The following is a 14,513-nucleotide window of genomic DNA, read 5'->3' as shown; positions in this document are numbered from 1 at the left end:
AATTCAAGTTTTTCAGCACTATAACTGTGTTTACCTGGAGTTATATTTGCATAGTGCAAGCCCATTGGAGTAGGATTGTGTAGAAACTGTGGATACCAAATATAATGGGGCAAGATGATGGCCTAGCGGAATTGTCGCTCAACTATTAATCTAGAGATGCAGGTAATGTCCTGGGGACCCAGGATCAAATCTCACTGCAGCAGATTATGGAATTTGAATTAATTTCCAATTCAAAAAAATCTGGAATTAAAAAGTCAAGTAATGACCACGAATGCATTGTCAAATATAGGAAAAACTCAAATGGCTCATTAATGTCCTTTAGGGAAGGAAACTGTCATCCTTACCTAGTCTAACCTACATGTGATTCCAGACCCACTGATGTGGCTGACTCATAACTGCCCTCTGGGTGATTAGGGATGGGCAATAAATGCTGGCCTAGCCAGAGATGACCTCACCCTATGAACGCCTTTAGAATAATCGCTCTGTGTTCTTTAAATAATGGGAAGATTGTGGCTTAGTAGTAATATCACTGGACTTTGAAGCCCTGGGTTTGAGTTCCAACTTAGCAGATGGTAAAATTTCAAATCAATTTTTAAAAATCTGAAACAAGAAAGAGGTGTCCTAATTATGCCCATGTAAGCACTGCCAATTATTCTAAAAATCTATCTGGTTCATTAATGTCCTCAAGGGAAGGGATTCTGCTATCCTTACACGGTCTGGTATACAAGTGATTCCAGACCCACAGCAAAGTGTTCAAGATGGCTGTAAATGCAAACCGAGCCAGTAATGTCAATGTTCTCTGAATGAATAAAAGATGCACACCTGCTCATTTTCCAAAATTATTTTCATGTAAATCCAATGAGTATTGATTTTTGGCACAAATAATAACTTTAAAATAATAAGTTTTATCAAATACTTGTCCCTGCTATTTTGCCACTATCAAATGATTTGATCACCACTTCTACCCCTCACATATCACAGCTGTCAAGTCATTCCCTCCACTTGCCAATCCATAACTTCCAGCCCTCCCATGCCATCTGCGCCCCTCGCAGAAGCTGGGTTAAACTGGAGACATATAAAATGTGAGGCTGGATGAACACAGCAGGCCAAGCAGCATCTCAGGAGCACAAAAGCTGACGTTTCGGGCCTAGACCCTTCATCAGAGAGGGGGATGGGGAGAGGGAACTGGAATAAATAGGGAGAGAGGGGGAGGCGGACCGAAGATGGAGAGTAAAGAAGATAGGTGGGGAGGTAGGGAGGGGATAGGTCAGTCCAGGGAAGACGGACAGGTCAAGGAGGTGGGATGAGGTTAGTAGGTGGATTGAGGTGCGGCTTGGGGTGGGAGGAAGGGATGGGTGAGAGGCAGAACAGGTTAGGGAGGCAGAGACAGGTTGGACTGGTTTTGGGATGCAGTGGGTTGGGGGGGGAAGTGCTGGGCTGGTTGTGTGGTGCAGTGGGGGGAGGGGACGAAATGGGCGGGTTTAGGGATGTAGTTGGGGAAGGGGAGATCTTGAAACTGGTGAAGTCCACATTGATACCATTAGGCTGCAGGGTTCCCAGGCGGAATATGAGTTGCTGTTCCTGCAACCTTCGGGTGGCATCATTGTGGCAGTGCAGGAGGCCCATGATGGACATGTCAACAGCCCAGTTCGCCCCCCTCCCCCCACTGCACCACACAACCAGCCCAGCTCTTCCCCCCTCCACCCACTGCATCCCAAAACCAGTACATCCTGTCTCTGCCTCCCTAACCGCTTCTTCCTCTCACCCATCCCTTCCTCCCACCCCAAGCCGCACCCCCATCCACCTACTAACCTCATCCCACCTCCTTGACCTGTCTGTCTTCCCTGGACTGACCTATCCCCTCCCTACCTCTCCACCTATACTCTCTCCACCTATCTTCTTTACTCTCCATCTTCGGTCCGCCTCCCCCTCTCTCCTTATTTATTCCAGTTCCCTCTCCCCATCTCCCTCTCTGATGAAGGGTCTAGGCCCGAAACGTCAGCTTTTGTGCTCCTGAGATGCTGCTTGGCCTGCTGTGTTCAGCCAGCCTCACATTTTATTATCTTGGAATTCTCCAGCATCTGCAGTTCCCATTATCTCTTAAACTGGAGACATGTTGTCGCTGAGCTCTTAACTTTCCATGATTTTGTTCTCCACTAAACCACACCCCCAACCCACCTGCTGCTGCCACCAACTGTTGGCAGATGCCTATGTATCATGCAGCCCAGTCCTCCGCACAGTGTGCTAACCTCAGCTCACCAAATAAACTCACCAGTAGACACGCCTCTTAACCTGACTAATGAGAACCACCCAAGCAATCAAAAACTGACTTATTAATGTGTTTTTTCTAGATGACAGCTGACTCATTGCCTGCAAAGGTTTTGCGGAAAGGTCATTGAGTTACAATGTTAACTCTTTTTCTCTCTTTGCAGATGCTAAGTATTTTCATTATTTGCAATTTCTATTTCAGAGTTTCAGTATCTGCAGTATCCTGTATCATAACTGACTCTTTTTACACCAGTTTGTTGTATCAATGCATCTGAACCTTTTGGAAATTTGTTGCTGAATAGTATTGACATTGCATCACAGATAGTAGTCCTCTGTTTAATGTCAAGCATAGAACTGCATCATATTCCCCACTAAAACACTGATGTTTGATTATAGGATTGAATCACTTTGAAGAGCACAGTTCATCACACATGCTATTGCTGTGTTAGCTGTAGAAACCACAATAACATGCATGTACTTAACACTTGGATGAGCTAAAATATGCCTGTTTCCAAGAAGGAACCATCTGTCTCGACTTGCAGGCTTGGCTTCAACTCAGCAAAGCCCAATCAGACAAACAACCTGACATCGAAGCACTTTAGCTGAATATGGGTCACATTTCATTTGAACTGAATGTAAATCATTCACTGTTTGAGGATACCATGTTTATTTTCCCACTTTGAAGAATAAGCGGAAAGCTCAAGAAGCAGATTTGTATCACTGCAAGTGCATGCAAATACATGGTGTAGCCTAGCAAATAATCAGCAGAAATCCAATTTCTGTCTTATGTATCTGCACCTGTAGGTTTTTTGCATCCGACTCCATTAGTTCACAGGAAGACAGTTTTATCGTATAAAAACCTGAAAGTGTAAATATAGAGAAGTGCCTTAAGTGCCACCCCCTGTAATGGTGCCAGATGGACTCATGGGCAGGAAAACTAAGGATCCCAAATGAATTAGACCTAACATCCAGGTCCTCTTCATAGTCTATGTTACAATATCATATTGATATAACCTGTAGCTATTTACCAACATGCAACAAACCTCTTGTTTAATACAAGAGTTTTTTCTATTTGGGACAGTAAGTGGTTTTCCTCTGCCTCACTCGTTCAAACAGATCCTGTTGCTTGCTACATCTAAAGAGGATTGTGGTACCAAACCTACACAATGGTGAGGTGCGGTCTCAGTTTGAGTGCACATACAGCATTGTCAACATAGGTGAAGATTTGATTTAACTGCACATACAACATGCTGGCAGCAGTATACGCCAGAGGATTTTTCAGTGTCTTCAGATTTAGCTTTAAATTACCTGCTCATTGCAGCTAAAGGGAAGAAGAAATCCCTATGGCAGCATTCTACCAGGAAGAATATACAGTCAATGATAAAAGCATTTCTGACTTAGTAAGCGATGGCTCTCAGCTGAAGAGTTGGGAAGAGGTCTGGAAAAAGAGACTTGGTTACTTTTAAACAGGTTCGGACTGTGTCACAAAAAGGACAATAAATAATCATATTTGAAAGACATGGCATCAGGAATAAAATTACCAGAAATATTTAATTTCAGAGTTAAGCCAAAGTGAACAGAATTGAACATCTTAGAGGAAACAGTTCTCCCAATGCAGAATTGCTTCTCAATTAGGTATTAAATCAGAAGCTGAGCAAGTAACTGCATTACTGTTCATATAATTGAGAATATATTTGATGACATTATAGCTTGGTAAAGTTTAAAAGTTGTGGCAGTTAGAGTAAAACAAGGTAGTGAAAGCCTTTGATAATTACTTCAATCCTCGAACAACTATAATTCTTGAAAGATCAAGACCTAATAAAGGAATTTGGCATCCAAGAAATCTACAGATGATTAAATTAATGTTCCCAACGGATTAAGTCAAAAATGTGATTGTAGTGATTCAAGGTCAGAATTCGTAAGATATAGAGTTGTTGTGGGAATTGCTGTTGAGTCTTTACTATATTTATTATATTCCAAGGAATATTTGATTCTAGAGAAAGCTATTCAGATATTGAGTGAAACAGAAGCCTGGAAGAACAGACAAATCCAAAGAGAAGATCAAACTTGGCATAGACCAAGAGAGTTCATTCAATTTTTGAGACAAAAAAGCAAAGTCACACACATGAGAAACCTATACACCGAGTAGGACAGATACAAAATGTTGAAAGACCTTGGCAGTACTTTGGAAAACTTTATCGGTAATACACTGGTTTCAAATGATGTTCTGCAATAGAATGTAGTCACGAAAAAGCCAGGAATCAAATAGTTGCCCACACACAGAATTTAATGAGGCAAAACGACCTACAATAGAGCATTAAGTTGCTCCTAGGTGATGTTGATGACCCAGACCTAGCCTTTTGGCAAGACCATGTTTATGTTAATGGTCATCTCATGAATTTCAATTTGAACACAAGGTAAGTGTCACTATATTGGCAGATAGTGAGTCATGGTTAACAAAACACCATTTAAGCTGACAACAGTACAATTACGTGGTCAGGAGAGAAAACACTAACTATTTAGGAATGCTGTAAGTAACTTTCCAGTAGAATAGGGCACCAAATGGTACAAAACCTTTATAAGCTTTGTCATCGAAGTTCTCTCACTTAAGTATGAATACTTGACTTGCCTTCAGCCTTCTTGGATATAAACTAGTTCTAGGTAAGATATAACTGGATCAGGAACATTTAGCCATGGAACAGCAGGCTAAGGAAGAGTCAGTCATGAAAGAACTGGTCAAGGGAGAACCAGTAGAGGATTAGTTAGGGCTCTCCAGAGTTGGGCAGAACCCTGTCAGTAGGCAGAATCCGTTGAGATTAGTTAGGTTGGCAGAAGAAATTTGTATCTGACTGTAAGCAAGATAAAAAACTGCAGCTTCCTTGAGCTGGTAGGAATATTACCACTGCACCAAAGGATTAGCAACAAATGCTGCCTTTTCCAGAGACACACAGATCACACTAACCTCCTACCGAGGAGATGATGGCCTAGTGCTATTATATCTAAACTGTTAACCCAGAGACCCAGATAACATCCTAGGCATCCAAGTTTGATTCCCACCATGGTAGATAGTGGAATTTGAATTCAATAAAATGTCTGGAATTAAGAGCCTAGTGACGACCATGAATCCATTGTCAATTGCCGGGAAAAACCCTCCTGGTTCACGAATGTCCTTTAAGGAAGGAAACTACCATCCTAATTTGGACTGGCCTACATGTGACGCCAGACCCACAGCAATGTGTTTGACTTTCAACTGCCCTGTGGGCAATTAGGAATGGGCAATAAGTGCTGCCAACTGAGCGATGCCCTTATCCCATTAATGAATAAAGAATAAAATCTAAATAATGAAGAAGATTTCAATTTTGCATGTCCTTATGTCATTATTCTTATTGGTAAATATTAACATACATAGATGGCACTGTGCAGATTTAATGACTGGTTACAGTGCTTGCACATGTTTGACATTTGAAAATGTTACTTTCTTTTTAAACAGTTGGTATGTAAGACAGTTTGATTTGTCTGTACTATTTTGTTTTCTTGCACTGTTACATCGTTGGCAATATTAACTTTGATATACAGGCTTGCAGGCAATTTTGTACATATAGATGCTTAAAGGAAATTTAGTTTGCAAGTCATGTAATGTTCCGTGTGCTCCAAATATTCCACAGTAAATAAATCAGCTCCAAATACAGTTGAAGAATATTCCAAGGCTTTAAGATAATTTACAGTATTTTTCCTAAGTAAAGCAGTTTTATCTACTGTAGAAACTAATCAGCTATAGAAATTATGGCATAGCTGTGAGTACAAAAATATTCAATACTCCCATACCTAGTAAAATTTCCTTTGTATAACACATAGCTGCAATTCTATTCAAATAGAAATCACTGATGACGGTGCTAAAATTGTTCTATTGTACACAAACAATATGAGATTTAGGAAACTTGATAAATTTATGCAATCTATTAAAAATACTATGAGTGAAAGCCTTTTTTTTATTATTAGACCTCTTACTATCTGTTTGTCTCAGCTTTTGTCATTGCAAAGTGATGGGTTAGGAATAGTTTTTTTTGCATTTACTACTTTTCTTAGGTGAAATGTTTTCCAGGCTCACAAGGCTTAATTTTTCCCAATGTCTGAAACATTCTCCAAATATTAGCCTCGGCCATTGGTCCTCTACGTAATGAATAAAGAAGTGAGACTGTTCCAATTGGGAATAAATTCACTGAGCCAATCTTGGCCATGACCTTGCCTCTTTATTAGTTAAGAGGTAGGTAGTCTACCTTATATATTAGATGCTCATTTTAAGTGTATTATTGTTCTTAAATAATATTAAAAATATTGGAGGACTATAGAGGTTTCTAGACTTTTAATATTAGCATTTTATTTTAATCTTGCCTAAAATAATAGTTGAGCAAATGTTCACACTTTGTAGGATTTTCTTAGGAAAATAAATGCAACAATAAAGTTCTATTGTGCGTGAATTATTTTTAAGTCAGGACTGGCTGGAAGTACGGAGTGCATTGGAAAAAATTCAATAAATAGTCTTTCTCTTCTTGGGCAATTCTTCGGGACTAAGGATAACTTTCTTCCATTTCAAAATTGTAGGGCCTGAGATTATAAAGTAGTCCAACAGCTGGACCAGGACACCTTTACACAGATGGAACAGGTTGTGTTTGAAAAAGTAGGTGGGTGGGTTGCTGGGTTTTACATGCTCCTTCCACTGTATATTCTTGGCCTTCAGCTGAACTTGTTGGAGGTGCTTGAGATGGTTGACAACGTTGTCAATGCTCCTTCTCTAGTTTTCCCAGTCTTAGGCATGAAATTCCCAAAGTTGGTGGGAATATTTTGTTTCCTCAGTGAGGTTTGAGGATATCCTTGAAGCATTTTACCTACCTTCCTGGTAACTGCTTGCTGTAACAAAGTTCAGAGTGGAGAGCTTGATTCAGAAGTCTTGCGCCAAGCATTTGAATGATGTAGCCTGCTAAGTGCAGCTTGTTGACAAATGCCAGTGCCTCAATGCTAGGCAAATTGGCCTGAGAGCAGACAGTAATGCCAGAGCTCCTCTCCTACCACTGGATTTTGCAGAGGCATGACAGTGATAACTTCCTAGAGAATTGGGATGTCTGTTATGTATTGACTGTATTTCTGATGCATACAGAGCTGTCATTTAGCACTGTTGCTAAACCATGGGCTCAGTGCTGTTTGAGATTCTTATCATCATCCTCCCTGTTCTCAGATGGCCGAAAGTGGCACTGGCAAACCAGGTAGTATTGAATTTCAGTGATGATGCCTGCCCTTGCTGAAAGGAAGCTCCAACGTATGAAATTTGATCCACATTTCCAATGGCTTATTGTGGATCCTCTTAGTCAGCGGATAGTGTTGCACCACGAGAGAGGCTGGTAGAGGGCAAATGTTTAGCCTAAAGCTGATTCTGTCACAGCCCTGTGGGTGTGTGGACAACAGTTTGGCACTCACCCTCTGAGTAAGTATGCACACAAGCATCACCCGTGTGTTGTAGTTCAATGACAGATGTTGGGTTGGTCTTAGTTATGGTCTGGAGGTGGTGCAATTTGAACTGTTGCCCACTTGTCCAGTAGAGAAGGACTACTCCAACAAAAATCTACACAGGTAGGGGACAGATTGTTGCCACTGTGAAGGTGAATTGGAGCAATGGCACAACCTTGCTTGACTGCATTTTGCCCATGTCTCAGTTCCATTGTGAATCCTTTGATGAGGCTCATAGCTTGTATGTTGTCATGCAGGCGACGAAGGGTGATGTATTTCTTCAGATAATCAAGTTTGAAGGCTACACTATATGATTCCTCCTATTTGACAGTCAGCAGTCTTTGTGAGGCCAAAAAGGCCATCCATAAAAGTTTAATTTGACACTTTTCTTGGACTTGGACTGAGCATGAAATTCAGGTCCATTGTGCTGCTTGATGGACATAATCCATATTGTGACACTGGTAGGAGCTCTTCAGCCTTCAGAGGAGGTGATTGAGGAAAATCTTCCCTGTGGCACACAGCAGGGAATCCCCTTTGTAATCAGACTTATATTGTTTCTTGAAGATGATTACAATAATGACATCTCGAATATCCGCTTGCATACTCTCCTCCTTACAAATGAGGGAAATAAGGCCGTGTATGCATGTATTTGCAAAACAATCATGCAAAAACTTCAAAGCACAAACTGTAAACCAGAATTTAGTCTGAAGTAAATTCTTCAAATTTTGCTTTCATAAGTATCTGGCTTTGTTTAATACAGACAGCAAGTTCATACTAACAGCTGTCATCAAGCTTTATGCTGCACAAGTGTTAAACATTCCGATGTTAAATTTTTCTGCTTTCATTTCAGCCACCAATAAATAAGACACCAATTAAATTGGAAACAATTTTGAATGCTAGTTTTGAAGGAATATTCAGTAAAAACCTGTTAATTTGGTTAGGTTCATCATTGCTGACCTGGGAATTCTAACTACAATAAATGGAAGCTATTCTGTTTTTAGCAAAAGAATACTTGAACATCTGCTAATGGAGCAATTCCAACTGCAGCACCTAGATATGTCAACCCACAAGGGTGATACTTGGGCCAGGTAAATATACTCTGGACAGGGTGAGCAGCATCATCCCAGTATGCTGTGCGTTTCACAGTTACAGAAAGCCAAGTAGCAATATGTTGGGTACAGAGGAACTGGACACAGCAGAGCAGTTTTCTGAGGAAAAATGGGACATTGGGATAGTGAAACTCAAATGTGCTGTCTCTATAAGTCAGGCAGGACCTCATTGACACCTGGTTCCAGTAGATGAGAGCTGGGTGCAACAAACAATTGTGGAATATAAAACTGCCGTTGGTCATCATGCCATCATTGGATTTGCATTGTTGGGCAAACTGTAGCCTCTGTTGGTTTTATTTATGTTTGCTTCCAGTCAAAGTAAATAGAAGCTCACATTTGGAATTGTCTGATTGCTTATCTGTCATTGTCCAGAAAAGAAAAATCACAGGGATGCAGAAAAGGTTTACCAGGATGCTGCCTGGATTACAGGGTATGAGCTGTAGGAGAAGCTAGAAAATGTCGGATTGTTTTCTCCAGAGCAACAGAGGCTGAGGGGAGACTTGATAGAAGCCTATAAAATTATGAGATGCCTAGAGAGAGTTGACGGTCAGAATCTTTTTCCGAGAGTCGAAATGTCTAATACGAGGGGGAAAATTCAAAGGAGATGTGAGGGACAAGTTTTGTACACAGAGTGTGGTAGGACTCTGGAAAGCACTGCCAGCGGTAGTAGTAGAGGCAGATACGATAGCAGCGTTTAAGGAACTTTTAGATAAGCACATGAATATACAAGAGTTGGAGTGATATGGACCAAGGGCAGACAGAAGGGATTAGTTTAATTTGGCATTAGTTTCAGCACAACACTGTGGGCCAAAGGGCCCTTTTCTATGCTGTAGAGTCCTATGTTCTATACAATCTGTTGGTCACCAATGGGCACTGGAGACAGAGTAGTTATTAGATGAATTTGGTAAGATATGGCAAGTAAGCATGCTCGGCCTCACACTAGAAAAAATATTCAAAAAGCTTGATGCAACTCCCAATTAGTGAAAAACCTGTTAGATTCGCTTGATAGAATTAGTTTGGGTGGTCATGAGGAACTGTAAAAATGTTGGTTTCTTTTCATAAAAGAATAACAATGAACTACCCACAGATTAGCAGAACTGGAGTAGTATGGTCACTTAGATCATGATTTCATAGAATTCTTCTGAGATATTTTCTTACAAAAGCACATTGTAGAACCAACCAGAGACCATGCTGTAATACGCTTGGTTTCCGATAACGTGACATGATAATTACTGACCTCAGAGTAAAAACATCCCTAGGGAGCAGTGACAACAACATTATTGAAGCTCACCTCCAGTTTTAAAGGGGGAAGAGCAGTTTTATGGTAAGGGCAACTATGTGAGCATGAAAGCTGACTTATCTAAAGTCATCTGGGATATTTGGCTAGGGGATAGATTAGCAGAGAACCACTGTCAGATATTAAAGGGAATTGTTCAGAATACTCAACAGAAGGATATTGTTGTTATTAAGAAAATAATTTAAGGGAATAACCCACCATCATTGATAAGCAAAGAAGATAAAAGATCAAACTTTAAAAAGAGCTTATTGTTGTTTGAAGACAAATGGCAGGTCAAATGATTGGATAGACTGTAACGAATAATGGTGAATTATTAAGAACTTGATTATGAAGCAGAATTAAGCATTGAGAGAAAGTTAACTTAAAATGTAAAAATTGATATCATAAGTTTCAACAGATATTTAACATGGAAAAGACTAAGTAAAGCGAGAATTGTTAATTCAAGGAAACTCAGGAAACTGCAGACCTGTCAGCTTGATAGTGGGAAAACTGATGGAAAATAGAATACAGGATAAGACAAGGATATACTTAGCGAAAAATAAGTTAATACTAGTCAGTCAACATGGCTTTGTTAAGGGCAGGTCATGTCTGACAAATTTAATTGAGCTGTTTTAGGAGATGACACAGGGAGTGGATGCAGGTAGTGCGGTGGATGTTGTATATTTGGACTTTCAGAAAGGATTTGATATGGTGCCACATGGCAGATAGGTTAACAAGTTAAAAATATTTGGGATTGATGGGTCCTTGGCAGCATAAATTAGAAGCTGCATAAAAGATAGGAAACAGGTAGTTTGGCATTTTTCACATTGGAGATGACTTGAAAATGGTGTTCCCCAGGGATCATTGTTGGGCCCCTTGTCTTTTCTGATATGTATAAATGATTTGGAGACATGTGTGAGGATAAAATCTCTAAATTTGCTGATGCTGCTAAGCCAGGGAAAAAAGTGAATTGTGAGAATGATACTGAATGACTTCAGAGGGACATGACAAGTTGGCAAAGTGGATAGACTCCTGGCAGATGAATTTCAGTGCAGAGAAGTGTGAGGTAATGCATTTTGGTAGAAGAAACATGTCGAGACAATACAGGCTCAATAATACAACTTTAAGGGAGGTCAGGACAGAGGGATCTTGGGGGACCTTCATGTACATATTTCTCTGAAAGTGACCAGGCAAGTTGAAACTGTTGTGAAGAAGGCTTATAGGATCTTTTGCTTTATAAATAGAGGCATAGATTATAAAAGCAAGGAAGTGATGCTATATCTCTGCAAATCCGAGCAAATCATTGGTCAGACCACATATTGTGTTCAGTTTTGGGCACCTTATTTAAAGAAGGATGTTTAAAGCCCTGGAAAGAGTTCAAAGGAGATTTACCAGCATGAAACCAGAATTGAGGGATTTTAGATGCAAAGAAGGATTCAGGTGATTGGACTTGTTCTCCCTGGAGCAGAGAGGATTAAGAGGTGACCTTAAGGAGTCATTTAAAATTATGAACAATTTTGACAAGGTAAAGAAAGATATTCTGTTTCCACCAGTTGGTATGTTAATAATGACGGTGGGGGGAGGGGGGGAGGTCTCACAATTTCAAAATTGTCAGCAAGAGAATTTGGAGTGAGATGAGGAGAAACTACTCAAAGTTGTTAGCATTTGAAATGTGCTGCTTGGGACAATGGTGGAGACAGATTCCATACAAGGTTTCAAAAGAGAGTTGGAGACATATTTGATAGTAATTAAGAAGGCTAAGGATATAGAGCTAGAGAATGGGACCATCTGGATAACTCTTACAGGAGCCAGTACAGAGACGATGGGTCAAATGGCCTTATTCTGTACTGTAAAAATCAATGATTCTAAGATCCACTGGTTTCAATATTCATTGACGCAGGAGGGCGCATGCCCAATCCCATCGGAGTTCCTACAGATTGGAAAATCTAGGCCAATGAATACATTTTGAACAACATTGCTTTGCATTCACCAGCTTACTTAGTAATTGACTAATACTGCACTCAAGATGACAGTTTTGGGTCAAGTGCACTGTTCATCATATACCATGTGATCAGTTGCACACATGAGGAACAGTAATCTCAAAGACTGAACTCCATTTCTTGGGAAATTATTAATCTCGTGTCACTGCTGGCACTTGCAGCTTTAAAGAGCAGGGAGCACTTAACAGATGACATGGGTTTTTACACCCAGTTTGACATTATACATAAGATTTTATATAAGCCAAGTCATGTGAGATGGCATCCTCCTCACTCCAGATTTACACATCCAGTTTTACATTTTATAAATCCAAATATGGCAATATAACTAAATCCATTGTTCTTAACCTTTTTTGAAACAAAAAGCCGTTGAAGCTCTGGTTATCTGAAGGGTTGCCTTTTATTTGCTTGTTTCTTTCTGTCTCTCTCTTTCTCTTTCTCTTTCTCTTTCTCAACAAATGTTGCTAGACCTGCTGATATTTCCAGCATTTTCAGTTTTCATTTCAGATTACCAAAATTGGCAGAATTTTGCTTCATTTCCTTTGTTCAGTAACACATATTTATCAAGTGAAACATAATAATATTCATCAATGGAACATAATTGGGTCTCTTAATAATCTTTTTTCCTGTTACAAGCAAGCTTTGCATTATATTCACAACCAGAAAAATGGTTCTTTCAGCTGTGTTAGCATTTATATTTTTCATGAGTCTCCTTACGCCTCTTTATCTACATCAAAATGTCCTTCTATTCCTTTCACTTGCGTAATTATCTAGCTCCTCCTTAAACACCCCTCATCGACTCCTTACGGTAGCAAGTGCTATGTTCTAAACAGTCTGTGGGTTAATCATAGGTTAATCAAGGTTAATGCCTATCTTTTTTATAGCATCTCTAGTTCTGTTCTTCTCAGCAAGTGCGAATTATCTGCAGTTACCTCATCAAACCTTTCCTGTAATCTTAATACCTCCATCAGGTTACCTCCTCCCACTCCGCAAACTTCTCTTTTCTTGAGAATGAAGCCCAATTTATTCAGTCTTTTCTGATGGACATAATGCCTCTGTTCTGGTATCATTATGATAAATCTTGACTGCAATCTTTACATAATGTTAACATCAAATGTATTGTTACGGCTATTAAATATATTGCTTAAATGTCACCACACTTGAGCTCATTTGTCTGTAGCATACCTTTTTACCTTTGATAAGTCCAAGATCCCAATAATATCCACACTGAAGAATAGAACTAGGGGCAGCACCTCCACTGACCATGCAGCTCACAGAGGAGGGGTACTGGAGATCGGTCGACCTATGGCAATCTTAGCTGTTAAAAATAGACAGTGGGTCATGCCATTAAATGAAAGCCTCCCACATTTCCTCCAGTTTTCAAACTTCTTCACTTGGTTTTGATAACATTGAAATTTGAGCATCTTTATAATGCTGGCTTTCAATTTTCTCAACTAAACATGCTTAATTTAAGTTTTTCGTCAAGGTCTTAATGGGGGTAGTAGGTGACAAGGGTTCAGAGAAGTTTTGTCCTTCGAGGATATACCATCTGATAACCTCAGATAGTGACAATTTGATGAAACTAGAAAGATGTCTGATGATGTACATGTCACAATTGAGAAAAAGCAAATGGTGATTGTGTATTTGTCTGAGAGTCTGGGAGGCAGTGGCAAAATCATAGTGTCACTGAAAGTGTGATCCAGAATTCTAGTGTAACATTCTGGGTATGTGGGTTCAAATCCCATTATGACAGATGTTGCCATTTGAAACCAATAACAAAGCTTGGAACAACCAGACCCCACAAATAGTGACAGCTAATTCTTTAATTGCCTCTTTAAGCAGTTAATCAAGCTGTACATTCAAAACCCCGACTGAGATACTTCTAGCTATTGAAACTCAAAAATTTTTCTTCAGTTACTCTGTTTGGATGACCTCTGATGCAGAAGGGGCATGAGCCAGAGGACAAGGCCCTCAGCCAATCATTAACAATGGCATAATAATTATCAGATCTGCAGTTCTTAAGAGTTATGAAGAAGAGTCATACTGGACCCAAAACATTAGCTCTGTTTCTCCTACCACAGATGCTGCCAGACTTGCTGAGTTTCTCCACTATCCTACGTATTTGTTTCAGATTTCCAGCAGCTGCGGCATTTTGCCTTTATTCCAGTCCTTTCACTAACAGTGAACTGGCAAAATTAGGTCTAGAGTAGCTGACCTGGAAGTTGGATGATTAACTCTATAAATAAAACTAGAGTTTTAATCAAATAGGGAGCTGAAGGTTATTAATATGACTAGGACTGTGGAGCTAAGGCAACATTAAGATCAGCCAGAATCTTGTTGGATGAGCAGTATCAAAGAGTT

General features: G+C 39.9%; 1 protein-coding gene across 9 annotated transcripts in view; it reads left to right on the top strand.

Annotated features, from left to right (window-relative positions):
- Positions 1-14,513, top strand: part of LOC125462069 (serine/threonine-protein kinase 32C) — a 290,855-nt gene that overhangs the window by 185,039 nt on the left and 91,303 nt on the right. The gene's annotated exons all lie outside the window — the stretch shown is intronic.

This window comes from Stegostoma tigrinum, chromosome 20, assembly GCF_030684315.1.
Source record: "Stegostoma tigrinum isolate sSteTig4 chromosome 20, sSteTig4.hap1, whole genome shotgun sequence".
Taxonomy (NCBI): domain Eukaryota; kingdom Metazoa; phylum Chordata; class Chondrichthyes; order Orectolobiformes; family Stegostomatidae; genus Stegostoma; species Stegostoma tigrinum.
This window is presented reverse-complemented; position numbering and strand designations above follow the sequence as displayed.